The 15,836-nt window shown below is 42.6% G+C and overlaps 2 long non-coding RNA genes across 3 annotated transcripts in view; both read left to right on the top strand.

The window, feature by feature from the left end:
- The window catches only part of LOC108530358 (uncharacterized), an 8,569-nt gene extending 5,979 nt beyond the window's left edge, over positions 1-2,590 (top strand). For both annotated transcript variants that reach the window (XR_001885813.1, XR_001885814.1), the window contains exons 3-4: positions 1,366-1,455; positions 2,550-2,590. This is a non-coding gene — a long non-coding RNA (uncharacterized LOC108530358). The remainder of the gene's footprint in view (positions 1-1,365; positions 1,456-2,549) is intronic.
- Positions 2,591-2,602: 12 nt separating this feature from the next.
- On the top strand, positions 2,603-15,371 carry LOC108530359 (uncharacterized). The gene is made up of 3 exons (XR_001885816.1): positions 2,603-2,644; positions 15,097-15,230; positions 15,332-15,371. It is a non-coding gene; the product is annotated as an uncharacterized LOC108530359 (long non-coding RNA).
- The last annotated feature ends 465 nt before the right edge of the window (positions 15,372-15,836 follow it).

Consider the following 15,836-nt stretch of genomic DNA (forward strand, 5'->3'; position numbering starts at 1 on the left):
GCAAGTTTATTTTGGTCACCTAGCTTCAAGGGAAGAAGGTGGGTAGGGAGAGGTCTGTTGGCCCCCCGACAAAAGGGGCCCCCAGAGTCACCCGTACAGCTCTCGGACGGAGTTCCCGCAGTCCTAACATCCCGACAGGAGTGGAGGACTGAGGAGGGCCGCGCGTGGCGTGCCTCTGGAGCGGCTTTTCTAGGAGTGGGAGGGCAATAGGTGGGGCACGGGCGTGTCAGGGGGCGTTCCACAGGTGCGACCAGGTAAATCTTGGTCTCTTCAGATTGACATCACCTGGCGCATGCCTAGTTGGTCTGCACCTTCCCGGGTCGCCGGCTGGATTTTCGCGCGCACGGGAAAAGTTGGGGGGATGAAGAACCCGGAAGTGCGCCATCTTGCCTCCGTTCATCCAAACAGTTTCATGTAATAATAATAATAGTAATAAATCCAATGTGTGCAGAGTCCTTACTTCCGAAGTGTTTTCCCAGAGACCACTTCATTCTTTTTTGGATTATGAAATAGAAAGAGTGGGTATTATTGTTCCCCTTTTACCGAGGCGAAATTGAGGCTCAGAGACAATGTAGATGACCACCCCAAGGTCACTAACAGAGCCAGGGTTCAAATGAAAGCAGGTCCCTGGGCTCTGCATTCCAGGCTTGTGCATCCACCAAACAGACTGCCCTGAGTTCATCTCAGCTCTGCAGCCTCTTTACAATTGTGCCCCCGCCTCCCTCATGCCATCAGCACAAGATTGAGCTTTGGGTCATGCCTTAACCCCAACATGTGGTCATAGCAGAGTTCATAATTTCTAAGTCAGGTGCTCTGGCCTCTTCTCTGACTCTGCAGGTGAAAACAACTCTTTCTGCCTTGAAAAAAGAATGGCATGTTGATAATGGTGATGTCATTAAATATATTTATCTATCTCTTTCTCCTGCTATTTCCCCTTGTATCTTTCCCCCACTCTGGCAGACACTATGCCTGTGTTTGTTACTCAGATAATGGTGTGGGAGAAAAGCAGCACTAGCCTGCCAGTGCCCACTGTTGGTGCCTCCATAGGCCTGTGAAGACAGTATGTCAGGGGCCTCTTCAGAGAAAACACTGGGAGATGAGGAAATGATAGGAGCATAGGTGCTGTGTGCTGGATCTCAAAGGTGGGCATGAGGCTTGGGAAAGGGAATGGCCAGATAGTGAGTATGACAGGTAGGGCCTTATATGGCCTTGTGGAAATCCTTGGGTCCGTTGTGGCTGAGGTGTGGTGAAAGGATTCTTGTGCTCCAGCAATGACAAGGGAATAGTGGGAAAATTGCTAGACTTGAAAGGGTCAGGTAGACAGGTATGAAGGGTGGTCCAGTGATGGCCTTCATCCATGGACAGATGATGGGGGACCAGAGGATTGATGGAGGCCTCAGAAAACACCTTGCATGGTCAGAAGACTGGAGTGGCCCCACAATATCTTGGTTATATGTAAGTATGTAAGTCCCCTAAGACATAAACCCACCTAGGTATAATATATTAGCTTGAGTACAGGCTATGCTGCTAGAACAAAAAGAATTAAATATACAGTGACTCAGTCCAGTAGATGGGCAGCTCTGCTTCACAAGGCTATCCAAGGACATCCACTCTTCATAGCTTATTGCTCCCCTACACCCTAGGATGCCACCCTTATTTGCATGGTCAAAACTGCCTCACCAACTTCTTCGCCATATACAGCTCATGGAAACGTGAGAAAGAAGAAATGGAGGGCTAGTGTTTTCTTTTAAAGAAAGTATGATAGATGTAGCACATATTACTTCCCTCACATTCCGTTGTGAAGAACGAGTCACATGGCTACAGGGCAGGAAGGCTGCAGAGTCTGCAGTGATAGCCCTGTGTCATTCCAGATATTGGTACTTGTGTCTTCTATCTTGTGTCTTTCACTTTTGCTAGAGGTTTGTCAATCTTATTGACTGATCTTTCCAAAGAACCAGCACTGCTTCACTGATTCTTCTGTTTTTATTTTCCTGTTTTCAATTTCATTGATTGCTGCTCTTATCTTTATTATTTCCTTCCTTCTGCTTGCTTTGCGCTTATTTTGCTCTTCTAAGTTCTTGAGCTGGGAGTTTAGATTATTGATTTGAGATTTTTCAATGTAAACATTTAGTGCTATAAATTTCCCTGTTAGCACTCTTAGCTGTGCCTCACACATTTTGACATGTATTTTCGTTTTCATTTAGCTAAATGTATTTTTAAATTTCTTTTGCTACTTCCCCTTTGATCCATGGATTATGTTAAAGGATGTCGTTTAGTCTACAAGTGTTGGAGATTTCCTGTTATCTTTCCATTACTGATTCTAGTTTAATTCCATTGCAATCAGAGAACACACGCTGTATGAGTTCAATTCTTTTAAGTTTGTTGAGGTTTGTTTTAGGGTCCAGGATATGGTCTATCTTGATGAATGTTTCATAGAAAGTTGAAAAGAATATCCATTCTGCTGGTTTTGGATGGAATGTTTCATAAATCTTTCTTTTCTTTTCTTTTCTTTTCTTTCTTTTTTCTTTTCTTTTCTTTCTTTTTAACAGGTTCTGACTCATCAAGCCTGGAGCACAGTGGCACAATCACAGCTCTTTGCAGCCTCGACCTCCTGCCTTAGCTTCCCAGTTAACTGGGACTACAGGTACGTGCCACCATGCTCAGCTAATTTTTGAAAATTTTTATATAGATGGGTTCTTGTTGTGTTGCACAGGCTGGTCTTGAACTCCTGGGCTCAAGCAATCCTCTTGCCTCAGCCTCCCAAAGTGCTGGGATCATAAGTGTGAGTTGCTATGTCCAGCCCATAAATCTTGTTTACATGCTATTGTTTGATGGTGATGCATATTTTTTATGATTTTCTGACTAATTGCTCTGTCAGTTGTTGAAAGAGACATATTGATATATCTATTTTTTTTTTTTAAAATGGGAGGGCCACAAGATTTATTATATTCATTTCTTGCATTCTGAAGTACTCTTCGATAACATCCTTGGCGCTGAAGACTCATTCCGATAGTCCTTAACTACTACACCCAACTGCACCAAGCACCACTTTAACGGGTTTCCCGCTCTCTGTCAATTTTACAGAGGCAGTACCCATTCTCCCTAGTTTCTTGTTGTCCATCAACCTTAATTAGAGTGAATCTGGTGTTCAGACAAAGGGGTCCACCAACTTGAACATGACATAGGGCATACATCAGCAGTGGATGCAAGAGGCCAGCACCAAAGATGGGGCCCTTGGGGGCCTTGTCTAAGGCTTTGGCAGGCATCTCCCGGCGAATTCCACCGTGCTAGGCATCGGATTGAGGGGCGGATCTTCAGGGCACCATCATTGTAAAGGCAGTATGTAATCTCCCATTACACCTCCCAGCCAGGCAATGCCTTCCTCCGCCCATGGCAGTGGGTTAGCGGGTGAACCGAATCATTGAACCGCCCACCCAAGCCTCCCGCCCCCACGGCGACTCCGCGGCAGCAGGAAAAGAGACGACATATTGATATATCTAACAATAATTATACATTTGTCTATTTCTCCTGTCAGTTTTTGCTTCACATGTTTTGCAGCTCTGTTGTTTGGTACATACACATTTAGTTTTGATATGTCTTCTTGGTGGATTGATTGTTTCATCATACATAACGTCTCTTTCCATCTCTGGTAATTTTTCTTGCTCTGAACTCCTGCTTTTCTTTAATTCATGTTTGCATAATATACCTTTTTCCATCATTTTACTTTCAACTTGCCTAAATTGTTGTATTTGAAGAGAATTTCTTATACACAGAATATAGGTGGATCATGTTTTTAATCCACTCTGCCAGACTGCCTTTTATTTATATTATTTAGACCATTACATTTAATGTAATTAGTGATACATTAGGGCTTAAGTTGCCAATTTATTTTTTGTTTCTATTTGTTCTGTTTGTCATTTCTGTTTTGTTTTGTTTTGTTTTGTTTTTCATTTCTGTGCTCCTGTGGGTTACTTGAACACTTTTTAAAATTCCATTTTGATTTATCGATAGTGTTTTGTTAAGTATATCTCTTTGTATAGCTTATTTAGTAGTTGCTCTGGGTATAATATATGCACAACTTATCACAGTCCACTGGGGTCAAGATTTTATTCATTTGGTTGAAATATAAGAATCTGCTTCCCTTTATGTTCCTTTACTCTCCCCACTCTACTGTAATTGACTGAAAGATTCTCTCTACATGTGTTTTGAGCCATGTCAGTGTTATAGTTTTTGCTTTAACTGACAAATATAATTTTTAAAATTCAAGAGGAAAAGGAAAGCTTATTGTACTTCCTCATATTTTTGCTTATTATTTTTTTCTTCCTACTATTCTAAGGTTCTTTCTCATGTTGTTTCCTTTCTGTTTGGAGAACTTCCTCTAGACTTTTTGTTTTAGGGTAGGTCTGGTAACAAATTATTTTCATTTTTTTTCATCTGAGATTGTCTTGATATACTCTGCATTCATGAAGAATATTTTCACTAGAGTGAGAGTTCTAGTGTTGACTAGATATTTTCACTAGTGTTGACAGTTCTTTCTTTCAACACCTGAAAAATATTGTACCATTTCCGTCTAGCCTCCATGGTGTCTAATGAAAAATCTGCTGTTATTTGAATTGTTTTCCCCTAAGGATAAGGTGTCATTTTTTCCCCTGGCTGCTTTCAAGATATTTTATTTGTCTTTGATTTTTCAGAAGTTTAATTATGATGTGTTTCAGATGGATTTCCTTGGAGTTTTCCTATTTGGGACTGACTCTGTTCTTGAATCAGTAGATTTATATCTGCTGCCAAATTTGGAAAGTTTTCAGCCATTCTTTCTTCGACTACTTTTTTAGCCTCACTCTCCTCCTCTCCTTCTGAGTCTTCAATGACACAAATGTTAAATCTTTTGTTGTAGTCCTACAGGTCCCTGAGGCCCTGGGTTTTTCTGTTTGTTTGTTTGGTTGGTTGGTTTTAGTCTATTTTCTATTTGTTCAGATTGGGCAATTTGTGTTGTTCTATTAAATATCTTCCAGCCCACTGATTCCATTCTGCTGTTGAGACCATCTGCTCAGCCTTTTATTTGAATTATTATACTTTTCCATTTCTCCTTTCCATTCGTTCTTTTTTGTATTTTCTGCTCTATTGTTGAGGCTTTCTATTTTGTCACTACTTCAAGTGTGTTCATAATTGCCCAATAAAACATTTATATTTTGGTTGCTTTAAAGTCTTTTTCAGATAATTTTAACACCTTTGTCTTTCAGTGTTGCCATCTATTAATGTATTTTTCATTCAATTTGGTGTCTTCCTAGTTCTTAGTTTTGACAAGTGATTTTCTAATGAAATCTGGACATTTTTGCATTATATTATGAGACTCTGGCTCTTATTAAACTTTCTGTTTTAGCTAGCTTTTTCTGTCAGTGCTCCATCAGGGGAAGGAGAGACACTGCATCATTCATGATCTGTGGAGGTAGAAGCCCAGGTTTCCCACTCAGCCTCATTGGCACCCAAGTTATGGGGAGGGAGTGCTCCTCATTACTGCTAAGGGTTATGGGGGTTCCTATTCCCCAGATTGTCTCCACTGACATCATGGTGGTGGAGAGGTACATTACCAGATAAGGAAGACAAAGGTACTGACTTCCTATTCAGCCTCTGATACCATTCCAGCAGGGATGCTGGATGGCTTGTTATGGCCTTAAAAGGGGGTAAGTCTAGGCTTGCCACTTGGTCTTTGCAGGTTTGAGTTTTTCCTGCAGTGTTTGGCTAGAGTAAAGCAGCTATTGGCTGAAAGCTTTCAGTCTTGCTAGGTACTTTCCTAGTACTTTGGCTAGAAAGAGCTGGCTTTTAGGGGGCTTTTGTTGTCTATACTCTTGGCTGCTTCCAGGTTGCTAGCTTCTTCAGCTGCTAATGTGGGACATATGAGCCAGAAGGGAAACTCACGGAATTCACCTCATGTTGTGTCATTCTTCAGATTCCAAGGCCCTCAAACTGCCTGCCTTCTTCTCTCCATCTTTCAAAGTCTTCTTATGTTTGTTTTACACCTAATGTTCAGGGTTTTTAGTTGTACTGAGGAGGAATATAAAAAAGTATATTTTCTCCGTCTTCCTGAAAGCATATATTCAATTTTAAGGTTATAGAAATTAAGAGAATAAGACGGCCGGGCGCGGTGGCTCAAGCCTGTAATCCCAGCACTTTGGGAGGCCGAGACGGGCGGATCACGAGGTCAGGAGATCGAGACCATCCTGGCTAAAATGGTGAAACCCCGTCTCTACTAAAAAATACAAAAAACTAGCCGGGCGAGGTGGTGGGCACCTGTAGTCCCAGCTACCCGGGAGGCTGAGGCAGGAGAATGGCATAAACCCGGGAGGCGGAGCTTGCAGTGAGCTGAGATCCGGCCACTGCACTCCAGCCCGGGCGACAGAGCGAGACTCCGTCTCAAAAAAAAAAAAAAAAAAAAAAAGAAGAGAATAAGACACGGTGACCTAGGTACAGGAATAACAAAATGATCAATCAGTAGAATCTAGAAACAAACCCATAAACTGGAATTTATGGCAAAGTGGAAGTTCAGAGCATAGAAAAAGGAATCTTTTAAATAAATGGTGCTGTGATAATTGTGTATTCCTATAAGAAAATAAAATGAAATTGGACCCCTACCTAATATATTTGTACATATACCAAAAATAAATTCTTGGATCATTGGCCTAAATACGGAAGGCAAAACAATAAAGAATTTAGAATATAAATCATATGTATAAATATATAGATATTCTAGACCTCAGAATAGGAGACATTTTCTGAACATATTGTAAGAAATGCCAACTATAAAGAAAATGATTGATAAATTGTATTACATTAAATTTACATTAAGAACTCATTGATCAAGACTTTTTTTAAGTAAAAAGGCAAGCTCCATATCCAAGAAAAGGTTTTTTGCAATGCATAGAGCCACAAATGATTCATATCCAGAATATACAGAGAGCCTCTAAAATGAATAAGAAAATAGACAATCAGTAAAATAGTGGGCAAAAGATTTGATCAGACACATTACAAAAGAAGAAACCCAAATGGCCAATAAAGTTTTGAAAAAGTGCCCAGCATCATTAACAATCAGAGAAATACAAATTAAAACCTTCGTGAGATACTTTGACACACTCATCAGATAGATAGACTCTAATTACCAAGTCTGACAACACCAAGTATTGGTGCTGAGGTATAGCAATGAGAGTTTCCATACGCCGCCAGTGGATGTGTAAATTGGTACAACCACTTTGAAAAATCATTTGGAATTGCCTAGGAAGGGGGAATATTTGCATTCTTCATGACCCAGGACACAAAAGTGAATGCTCATGTACACCATGTCATGTATACAAGTATTTTTCATAATAGAAGCTGGAAAACAATTCAAATGTCTATCAGAGTAAAATCGATAAGTTATAGTATACAATATAATACTATACAGTAATAAAGGCTATGAACACCAACTGTATGCAATACCATAGTTGAATAGAAAAATATCATATTCAACAAAAGAAGCCAAAAGCAAAATAAATTTTACTGCATGGTTTCATTTATATAAAGATCAAAAGAAAGTAAAATTAAATTATATTGTCTAAGGATGCATACTGGGGTGGTAAAAGTACAAAGAAAAGCAATGAAATTATTACTGAAAAGGTAATGGTTAGCTCTAGCGGACAGGAGAAGCTGTGCCCAGAAAAGGGCTTGCACACGATGGGCAGGGAGACTGTGAGGTGCTGGCGGTGCTCAATTTCTTGACCTGGCTAGTGGTTTCACAGACTTTAACTTTACAATAATTTGTTGAATTGCACAGGGAATTCAGATGAACAGAATTGAGGAAGGAGTCAGTTTATCTGGTGGGGTCAGATGGGTCTGTTCTTCCATTAGAAGCAGCCTAGGTAGGTATTAAGTGTATGGCCTCTGAGGCCAGTTCACTTGGATTCAAATCCTCTACTTGCTGTGTGATCTTGTGCAGTTTGCTTAATCTCTCTGTCCCTTGATGGTCTCATGTGCAAAATAGGGATGATAATACCTAATGGGAGGATTAATAGGTCTTAGGCATCCAGTACATAGTACATGAGCTTTGTTAAATAAGTAAAACTTCATGTATTTATTCAACATAAAAATTCCTTGCATCCCTGTGCCATGCTTGGCCTTTTGACGACCCTTCACAGGCCAATAGACCTGGACCCAAGGGTGCAGCTACAGAGCCCTCGGAACTGGGGCTCCACCTTAAAGTCAGTGCAGCCACTTGTTGCAGAATCTTCCTCCAAAATCCAGATCAGATTGCAGACCTGGGCCAGGCTGACCCCACAACTTAGCCAGAGAGTCCCAGCCCAGAGAGGGCAGCCCTGCAAGCACTGGAAGCCAGGCAGGCTCTCACTGCCTGCCTGTTTCTGCAGCTGGGCCTGAGGGTATAGGGCAGCCTGGCACCAGAACCCAGGCAGCCTCCTCTCCTACTTCAGGGCTTAGAAGAGTAGAGGGAGGGCAGACTGGAAGAAAAGAGGACCAGGGAGTATGGAAGAGCCCAGGTGTCTCGAACGCCTTTCATCCTTTCCACAGAGGAAGTGGCAGAAACAGAAGAGTGGGGGTGGTGTTGGTGAAAAAGCAACCAAAAGCAGAGAATAAGGCCAGCCCAGAAGGGCTTTTTGTGGGGTCTTAATTAAGCCTGGAGGCTTGCTTTATTGTTCCTTTCAGGGTGGAACATATGTTCAGGGCCTGGCTGAGGTTTGAGACTGAAATTTCAATGGTGCTGGGACCTATGGTCTGCAGGGGAAAGGCAGGAGAAGGGGGTCGACAGTTCATAAGCCATACAGGAACCAATAGTGTCTCCAGCCCAGCCTCTCCCAGGTCACCTTCTGCTGGAGCAGGAAATAAAATGTCCAGGAAAGGTAGCAAAGCCCCCACCTCAGTGTGAGGCAAGTCCGTGGGATAGGACAGAGCTACCTCTATCTCCCAGCTCGGTGCTTAGGCAGTGTGACCTTCAGTGGGCCTCAGTTTCCCCATGCATGCTATTCAGATGGGGCTGTCTGGGAGAGTAGACAGTCACTAGTACCTGCCACCACCATAAGCAGGAGCCACCCATGCGACCAGACAGCCCAATATTAAGGGCGTGAGTTCAGGGGCAGTCACACTGCCATTCAGATGCTTGCTCTGCAGCTCACCAACTGGGTCACCTCGTACAAGTAACTCAATCCCTCATCTATAACGTGGGGTTGATGATTCCCATCCTTGTGTTTGCAATGGGAATTGATGAGGACGACAGTAGCAAGCACATGAAGCCTGATGTGGTTTGCTGTGATCTTCAACCCATTGTTATTACTCGTGACCCTTCCCCTCCTGGAGCCCTGATGGTGCAAGGACAGAAACACAATCCCATAAGGACATTCAGAGTCAAGTGAAAATTTAGACGATCAGAGAGGACCACAGCACAGGCCCATCTAGGCTGCAGGAGCTCAAGATGAAGAGTGAGCTCTAGAGATGAGAAAGTCTTGCAAAATCCAAGTAAGTCAAGGGCAGGGTGCCCTTGCAGGTGATGGAATTAGCATTGGCAGAGGTGTGAGGCTGGGACTCTAAACGACATGTTCCATGACAGAGGTTGACCTGGCAAGATGGAGATCATCTTGGGGAGTGTTAGAAGAGGAGGTTTGGAGAACTATTTGGGTGCTATGGTTTCAATGTTTGTGTCCCTGAAAATGTGTACATTGAAACCTAATCCCCAAGATGATGGTATTTGGAGCTGGAGACTTTGGGAGGTGATTAGGTCATTAGGGTGAAACTTTTATGAATGGGATAAGTGCCTTTATAAGAGAGACACAAGGGAGCTCATTCACCCCTCCCACCATGTGAGGATGCAGCAGGAAGGTGTCCTGTATAAGACAGGAAGAAGGCTCTCACTAGACACCCAACCTGCTGGTGCTTTCCCCTTGGATTTCCCAGCCTCTAGAACTGTGAGAAATAAATTTATGTTGTTTGTATACTACCCAATTTATTGTGTTGTATTATAGCAGCTGAATGGACTAAAACATTCTTCAGAATATGAAACATAAATACATAGTAAAGCCAGGACTCTGGGCACTTCTTTCCTTAGCTACCCAAAGACACCCCTGGACTCAGGGATTTCCAAGATCACCCCAGCTCTTACATTCTCAGTCTGTGACTTGCACAGTAGGCCATAGGAAGCCATGGAAGTTTTGGAGCCTGCAGACACTGTGTGGACAGCAGGACTCCAGCCAGTGACCTCAGCTACACAGGATCTGCCTCTGAGGCTTAGGATGGAGGAACCTCAGGGAGGATGGAGGCCTGTGACAAGGCACTGATCACAGAAACAAGTGTAGAATCCTCAATAGTGCAAAGTCCCATGCCTGCACGATGCCTGTGACACCAAGGCTGACTGCAGAAACAAGTATGTGAATCTCCAACAGCACAAGGTCCCACCTTGGCCCTACCTGGGAAGCCACAGAAGTGAAGCCAGCTCTGGGGGTCAAATGAGGCCTCAGGCCAGGTGGTAGGCACCATGTGCCCCCCAGGGAACCTCTGCCCTTCTGAGCCTGACTGTTCCCCAAAATGCTGCCACCTGCCCAGACTTCTGCCTTCTAGGTGGTCTGTGTGCCACCATGAGTCAGGGTGGGAGAAGGTGGCCTCTCCCTCCCTCCAAAGCCAAGTCAATCAATCATCTTGTGTTTCCAGAACCCTTTCTGTCTGCCACAACCAATGGCCAAAAGGGTCTCCCTGCTGAGTAGCAAGTGGGCAATGCTATGTGTTCACCACACCATTTCTTATTCCTGGGCACAAAGGAAAACCATATTTGCCTTAAAATAAAATCAGGGCCATGTGACTGAGTTCTGTCCAACAGAAAAAGGATGGCAGAGGCATAAGCCACTTCCAGACTTTGTCTTTAAAAACATCCCCTATGATCCCTGCTCTCTCTTTTCCTTATACAGTGACCATAGAGGTCATGTGTTCTAGATGATAGAGCCCAAAGAAGAAAGGCCCACCCAGCTCACATCAGACAGCACGGCATGAAAAATAGCCTTGTGTGTTAAATCCCTCAGGTTGAGCATTTTTGTGTTTGTTGCAGCAGCATGGCCTAGCTAGCTGAACTAATATGTTACCATTTACTGAGCATTTATTATGTGCTAGGCCCCAGACAAAGCACCACACACACAACTCTCTCCAATCCTTACCATATTCTGCAAAATGGATGGTGTTAATATATCCATTCTATGACAAGGTTCAAAGTACACAATTAAGTGACTTGCCCAGAAACTCTAACAGCTAGAAAGAGGCAGAGCCAGGGGGTTTGTCTCTAAACACATGCCCTTCACCACACATTGTGCTTGAAGAAGTTGAGTGTCCAGTTGGGAGCATGGGATGCTGCCTGCAGCAGGGGAAGGCTGCCTGTCAGCCCCAGGAGTCAGGAGGAAGAGAAGAACTGGAATCTTTCCAATAGGAAAATGTTGGGCCACAGTAAATGCTTAGAAATAGTTTTTGCAACAGAGCAGCCCACAGTTCCGGGTCTTGGTGGCTGATAAACACACCAGAGCTAAGAATCTCTGTTTTAACCATTACTATGGGCTGTGGAATGAGCCACTTTGTCTTTCCCATCTGCAATATGGGAAAATAACTCAAATGCTACATTCAGAACACAACTCATTAGAAAGACAACAGAATATGAAATCCCAGCCCTTTGGAAAGCCTAGGTGGGCGGATTACTTGAGGTCAGGAGTTAAAGACCAGCCTGGCCAACATGGTGAAATCCCCATCTCTACTGAAAATACAAAATTTAGCCAGCCGTGGTGGCATGCGCCTGTAGTCTCAGCTACTTGGCAGGCTGAGGCAGGAAAATAGCTTGAACCCAGAAGACAGAGGTTGCAGTGAGCCGAGATCACGCTACTGCACTCCAGCCTGGGCAACAAAGCGAGGCTCCATCGCGAAAATAAAATTTAAAATAAAATGAAATGACAGCTTATCTTAAGCCTCAGAATTTTGGAAGCAGTCCCAAAGGCCCAGAACAAAGTGACAGAAGCCCATATTCCCCAGTTCTAAAGTGGGATGCTAGACAACCTCTACAGGACATGTGTGGTTGTAATGCCAAAACTGGGTCTGCCAACACTGGTCCATCACCCACCTCCATGCCATAAAAACAAAGACAAAAAAAAATGTTTGAAGATGTGGAAGAGTCCAGTGAAGAAGAATTTTTGGAGAGAGTTGGCAGCGTGCTGGGCATTCTGGCACCTCCAGCCAAGTTAAGGAGTTTCAGGAAAACCACATAGAGAGTTTTCGACACATGTTCCTTAGCATTTGAAGGATGTAGATGTGTGAATTGGATGGTCCAATTCACATTTGAAAAGTCTAAGAGAGTCTGCATTGCAGCTGCCCTAGTTTGGCAGAGTGAAGAGAAGCAGCTACCCTGGGAGCAGCTACTGCTTCCAGAATCTGGATGGGCAAAGGATCCCTAAGTTCCTAGCTTCTATGTGGAGGCTGAAGAAGGAAACGAGGCTGGGTCACCTTGAGAGTGTGAAGGGACCAGGTGTCTCCCCAGATACCAAGGGGCTAAGTGATGACTTATATGGGAATAGCAAGTGGGATAATATCTGTGCCTAAGGAACTGTAGGTAAGTGATCCTTAGTGATAAGATGGTCTCCAAAGACCCCAGAAAGCTACCTCTACAGTGAGACAATCAGCATTTGGAATGGCCACACCCAGAGAACACCAGCACCCGGTGACAACTAGAGCAGCTAAGCAAGAACTATCCTTTGTCTTCCCACTCTGAAGAATAAACCAGCAGCCGGGAGGGCGGGCAGGGGAAGGAAAAGAGAGCAGTTGATAACGCCTCCCACCCACATACTTGTCCCACGTCGGGGTACTCAATCTGCTGTCGGTCTGAGCTGAGGGAGAAGGAAAGCTCTAAATAAAGTTGGAGTTGTAATATCACACTGGACTGAGCATTCTAATGTTTGGGGAAAGATGCTATTCACTTGTTACCTGTTGGTGATTGGGGTAACCTGAGAACGGCCGGAGATTTCACCCAGGGGCAACAAAGAATAAAAGAAGAGCTGGTTTGGAGGGGAAGTGGGGAGAACCAATATAGCTGCTTCCTATTTGCGTCCTAGTAAGTGCCGTTCACCCAGAATCCAGTTACAGGTACACAACTATGGAATGAGGGTCGACAAGGGAAAAAAAGCAAAATACAGAACAGTATATAGCATGGTGCCTTTTATCTAAGAAAGGGAGAATTTAAGTACAAACAAGAAGAAATAAATGAATAAATTTGCTTATATTTTAACAAAGAAAGGATAAAACAAAACTAATGAAAATGGTTTCCAATAACCAGACAGAGGAGCCAGTATTGGAAATTAATCTTCTCTGAAAATACCTTGTTGGAGTTTTGACTTTGGAGCCATCCGACATAATTATAAAACAAAATTAAATATTAAAATTAAAAGTAACATCAAAAATAAAAGACACAATGAATCCTATAAACTTTACTGCTATGGTTTGAATATTTGTGTCCTCCAAAACTCATGTTGAAATTTAATCTCCAGTGTGGCAGTATTGAGCAGTGGGGCCTTTAAGAAGTGATTGGGTCTTGAAGGTTCTGTTTTCATCAATGGAATTAATCAATTCATGGATTAGTGGATTAGTAGGTTAATGAATTAATGGGTTATTGTGGAAGTGGAACTGGTGGCTTTATAAGAGAAAGACCTGAGATGGCACACTCAGCCCATTGCCATGTAACACCCTATGCTGCCTTGTGACTCTGCAGAGAGTCCCTGCCAGCAAGAAGAACCTCAGCAGATGCCTCTCCTTGACCTTGGACTTCTTGGCCTCCAGAACTGTAAGAAATAAATTCCTTTACTTTATAAATTACCCAGCTTAGATATTCTGTTATAAGCTACAGAAAACAGACTGAGACTACTGCATATCAAGGTTGGGGCTTAACCACAGAGAATTAGTTCAAGTGATTTTAAAACACAGTGATTTGTCATAAGGATTTTTAAAACTTCAAAAATATCTTAAATTGTATTTAGTAAGCCTATCTAGTAATAATATTGATTTGTTAGTTTGAAATTATTAATTATTATTATGCATAGTGAGATAAAGCAAATAAGTAACTATATAGTTAGTATAGTTAGTAGTCAAGATTTTTGCAGAAGAGAAAAGAAGTACAAATATAAATTCAAAGAATTTAACTAAAACGCATGGAATGCTAAATTTAAACTGGAAATATCAGTAGAGACTCATGATGTATTCTCCCTTTTAAAACTATAAAATAAATAATTATAAAAAGCAGCCTCTGTTCTTATACTAACTGAAAAGGCCTACAAGTAACAATCAACTCAGTGGCAACAAACACCCTGAACCCTCAGATTGTAAACTCTAATCACTATTGCCTCCTAAGAGGAATGAGGGATCTGTAGAGAAAAAGCTAGCTGTATACATGGACAAGAAACATACAAAGTGAATCTGAGTAGCAGGGAAGCTACCGTGAGGACTCTGCCAAAAGAACAGAGAAACCAACCTGAAAGGACTTCCATTGGCCAAAAATGGAAAAATGTGGACATTAGAAACAATAATGACCGCATTGGGTTGAAACTCATCTGTGAGTACATATCTGAGTCTGGTTCTGATGATTGCTTTGTCTTTTCAAATTGCTTTTTTTTCTTGCCTTTTAGCATGCTTTGTTGTTATTATTATTATTATTATTATTATTTTTGAAAGCCAATGTGATGTGTCAAGTCATAGGAAGGGAGGAAAATAGGCCTTTGGAGTGAGGAGTTATATTAATTTAGCTAGGAGCTGAACTAAGTTTACTGTTTGCTCTACCTGTAGGCGCCTTAAGCTTCCATTTCCTGTAGTGTCTTTGTTGGATTTTTCCCCCTCTCCTGTTATCTTTGGGTTTCCCTAAGAACTCCTTCTTCAATGCAGTCTGTGTCTTATAGCTCTGGCAGTTACAATCCACTGTTACTAGAGTCCTGTTGATGTAAAGTGAGAGGAGAGGAAGCAATCTGTAACCTCATGCAAATCTCTTCTACTGGGCATAAGTCACTGGCCTGTGACTGCCAGAAGTGCTCCTTAGCTTTTTGTTTTTTCTCCCCTTAGGTGAGACAGGAAGGCTAGAGGAGGCCGGAGTTGCCCTGAGGTATATAAGTCTCTCCCCTAAAGAACAGGCCTTAGTTGTGGAGAACACTCTGGACAGAAGGGGATTTCTCTTAGATCTTCACCCTGAGAACCTGGTGAGGTTACTGAAAGTAAAACCATGAAAGTGTGGAGACTCCCCTAGGCCTGGGCCTCCAGGAGTGTCTCACTCTCAAACTAATACACATTCGGTCTCCAGCAATTCATCAAAACTACCGTGTAAGTGTACCTACCATTGCTCCAGGAGCTTCTGCTCAGGTAAGCCGATTCTGCTTATTCCTCTCTATGTACCTGCCTCTCCAGGGTGGTTGTTTGCCCTGTGACCTTGATTCTCTGATGGATCTAAGAAAAGCCACTGATTTTTCAGTTTAGCTTTTTTCTTCTTTTAAGTATACAACATTGACTTCCAAGTCCTTTGCATGTTAATGCTGAAATCGGAAGTCTCATCTATAAGTAAATAAGTTATTATTTTTTAAAGTAAATCGCTGATTGCTTTGGAAGTTGCTAGGTATATCTTCTAGAGTCATCAGAGAGGCATAACCACCAGGAGATATTTAAAATAAAAGATTTATCATAGGGTTTTGACCTTACTCAACTGTGGGAGCTGGTTATACCATCTGTGTGAAGCTGTTGCTTCTAAGTTGGCTGCTGGCGCCTGAAGACAAAGACAGGCAGGAATGTAAGTAAGTTGGACATGAAGTTGG

The sequence above is a fragment of the Rhinopithecus bieti genome, unplaced genomic scaffold, assembly GCF_001698545.2.
Source record: "Rhinopithecus bieti isolate Rb0 unplaced genomic scaffold, ASM169854v2 scaffold_6907, whole genome shotgun sequence".
In the NCBI taxonomy this organism is placed as follows: Eukaryota; Metazoa; Chordata; class Mammalia; order Primates; family Cercopithecidae; genus Rhinopithecus; species Rhinopithecus bieti.